The sequence below is a fragment of the Triticum aestivum genome, chromosome 7A (genome assembly GCF_018294505.1).
Source record: "Triticum aestivum cultivar Chinese Spring chromosome 7A, IWGSC CS RefSeq v2.1, whole genome shotgun sequence".
Lineage (NCBI taxonomy): Eukaryota > Viridiplantae > Streptophyta > Magnoliopsida > Poales > Poaceae > Triticum > Triticum aestivum.
Genome location: NC_057812.1, coordinates 480,026,879 through 480,030,228, shown reverse-complemented (window position 1 = coordinate 480,030,228; position 3,350 = coordinate 480,026,879). Strand labels below are relative to the sequence as shown.

General features: G+C 44.7%; 1 long non-coding RNA gene across 2 annotated transcripts; it reads left to right on the top strand.

Moving 5' to 3' along the window:
* The first annotated feature begins 652 nt into the window (after positions 1–652).
* On the top strand, positions 653–3,096 carry LOC123147676 (uncharacterized). Of its 2 annotated transcripts, none has more exons than XR_006473382.1 (2): positions 653–2,257; positions 2,770–3,096. It is a non-coding gene; the product is annotated as an uncharacterized lncRNA (long non-coding RNA). The 2 variants fall into 2 exon arrangements; XR_006473381.1 differs by having other exon boundaries at positions 653–2,265.
* Positions 3,097–3,350: the final 254 nt, after the last annotated feature.

Here is a 3,350-nt window from a genome sequence, read left to right as displayed (position 1 = left end):
ATCACGGGATGATGTGTTACGGAACGAGTAAAGAGACTTACCGGTAACGAGATTGAACAAGGTATCAGGATACCGACGATCAAATCTCGGGCAAGTACTATACCGGTAGACAAAGGGAATTGTATACGGGATTGACTGAATCCTTGACATCGTGGTTCATCCAATGAGATCATCGTGGAACATGTGGGAGACAACATGGGTATCCAGATCCCGCTATTGGCTATTGACCAGAGAGATGTCTCGGTCATGTCTGCATTATTCCCGAGCCCGTAGGGTCTACACACTTAAGGTTCGATGACGCTAGGGTTATAGGGAAAGTATGTACGCGGTTACCGAATGTTGTTCGGAGTCCCGGATGAGATCCCGGACGTCATGAGGAGTTTCGAAATGGTCCGGAGGTGAAGATTGATATATTGTACGAAGGGTTTTGGAGTCCGGAAGTGTTCCGGAGGTACCGGGTGATGACCAGCATGACCGAAGGGTGTTTCGGGAGCCCCGACAAGTGTTGGGGGGCTTCATAGGCCAAGGGAAGGGGGCAAACCAGCCCACTAAGGCCTCATTTGGTTTCCAGGGATCCCGGGGGGATCCCCGCTATTTTCTCGGGTCGAACAACCACGGGCCGATCTGGCCCAGGGATATCGACCGCGTCATTTGGTCCGCGTCCGTCGAGGGGTAACCCTGCCCGACCCCTGTCCTTTCCACGGGAAGGAAAGGCACGACCCAAGAGGTCGGGCAGGATATCCATGGCTCGACCGAGACGAGCGAACTCCAGCGCCGTCAGCCAAGATCCAGCGCCCCCGGCCGCCTCCGAGCTCCACCGCCGGCGACAGAAGTGACGCTCCCGACCCCCTCCCTCCGGTGCTCACGATCCAACTCCGCCCCTCCAGCGACGGTGACGGACCGCGACCGTCACTGTTCTCCTTCCCCGGATCTACCCTCCGCCTCGCAGCTTCGATCCCCTCCGGCGACGGCGAAGGCGTCGGTTCCGCGGACATATTCTATCTCATTCTTCTCATCTGCTCATATATTTTGTACAGAAATAAAAAAAAATTGCACTACATATGTGACATCAGATTTCATATGTTATAGGAGGTACACAACACTTTATTTACCAGATCATGAAAGCAAACTTTCTTATTTATGTACTTTGCCACATTCTTGCCAAGTTCCTGCTTTTTAAATTGGTTGCATGCCTAGTGTCATCGTGCTAAACTAGATACATGCCTACTGTCTTTGTATATGTAAACATTCGGTCAAAGAATAAGATGCGGTCTGAAAATTCACATATGGAAGAGACTAGTCAGCCTGTACGCCTTGTCCTAATTTTATTTTTGAAGGATATGGTCTGAAAAATTACATATGAAAATTGTTTCCATTCAAGTTCTCCCCTTTTGTTTTGTACCAAGCTATTGAACCAAGGTTTAGGAGCATCAAAATTAGATAATTATTCCCATTCAAGTCCTTGCCACTATACACTGCATAGATTATTGCTGTTTCTCTTTTTGCCATCACAATTACAATTGGGAGCAGCAAGATTAGATAATTATTTAGTCATACTAGTATGTATATTGTCATAACTTGGACGAATTAGTGATCGGTAGTCGCTGCTAACCGGCGTTCTGGTGGAGTGCAAAAGTGGTAGTTACATTCAGGACATGAAAAATTGAGTATGAATGTCAGCTTTCTGTAGTTCAGTCAGCTTCCTATAGGTTTGTTTTTCTCACCCTGCATAGCTAGCTAGTACATATGTATTCTTCTGTAGTTTCTTGTGCACTCTGCAGATTTAGAGCTAGGAAGAAGCAGTGAAGGGAGGGACCTCAGTAGGACAGCATGAGTTGGACGGTCGCTACGATGTGGGAACTGTTGACCGGTAAACTCTGAATCAGTTGAGCACCCAAATGCCAAATTTTCCATTGTCAATCTCTCAAAATAGAAATATGTTACATAATTAAAGCCTCTGAGCCCTATTGATGCGCAAAGGCATGGGCGACAAAGTCCGGCCGACCTCATCGTGATGCAGGACCGGCGGCCACCCTTGACCCTCTGCTAGAGTTAGGTCCCATCCTGAGCGGTCCGTTGCTCTGGGCGACATCGGAGGTGGGCTGGTCGGTGGCATACATACTAGAACTTGAGTTGGGATCACTGCTGGTGCTAGCGGTGTTGATGGTGCCATTCACGTCTCGCTGCAAAGTTGTTGAACAAGGCAAGACCGATCACCCATGAACTGAAGCACACATGCGTGTGCAGTGTGAGCTAAGTAAGCTGGTAATTCATTCGCGCATTGTGCATGGTACTCATTCATATCGCTGGCTTCTCTTGATCTTCAGTTTAAAAGATGAACCCTCAATTGTCAAGTTCAGTTAACAGGGGCAGTGGGGTAATGGGAGTTTGATTGTCAAATTCAGAATGTCAAGTTCGGTTAACAGATGTCATGATGGATCACGTGACATCTGTTGAGTTTGTAGTCTGTAATTCTTGGGTTGTTGGTCTAAATCTGGAGTTTCTAGAGAATCAAAAGAACCTTCTAGAGTAGACGACAACAGACAAATGTTACAGCTGTATGTAGAGTTACACTTTTTGTTGTAATCCAATGATGCTGAATTATGTGGAACTAATCTACTATTACCTGTATCTGTTCTTGATTTTCAGTTAGAAAGCTTGAAGAAAATATCTGTTGAATTGTATGAAACCATTTACCAAACGGTTGTATATTCTGAAATAGTTGCTGACTTCCTCATTGTTTATAATTCTGCCACCTTTGAGTTGCAGTTCCCGGCCGATGAGGAAGATAAGGACTACTGACCGCTGCCTTACAACTTATATCTTCAAGAAGTATCGCTAGCCCGGACACGAATATTTGATAATCGATAACTTTTTGTATGGAGAGAGAGGTCTGCGACAACCTCACAATTCTTGTATGATTCATTTGTATCGGTGTTGGCTTGACAGTTCTAAATTTGGGAACCTGTCGAACAATGATGGCTATTCTTATTCTAGCCCATGAAAATGGTCACATGATGTTTTTGTTTGTACACGAGAGATCTTTTTCAGCTGCAACATCATATATATTTCATACTAAATTCTGACATTTGTGTATTGCTGTTCTTATTCTAGTCCATGAAAATAGTCACATGATGTTTTTGTTTGTACACAAGAGATCTTTTTCAGCTGCAAAATCATATATATATTTCATACTAAATTCTGACATTTGTGTATTGCTGTTCTTATTCTAGCACATGAAGATGGTCACATGATGTTCTTGTATGTAATGGTCATAACTTGATTGCAGCGAGAGATAATTTTCCAACCACAGAGCCATATCTTTCATACTAAATTATGACTGTACGCTG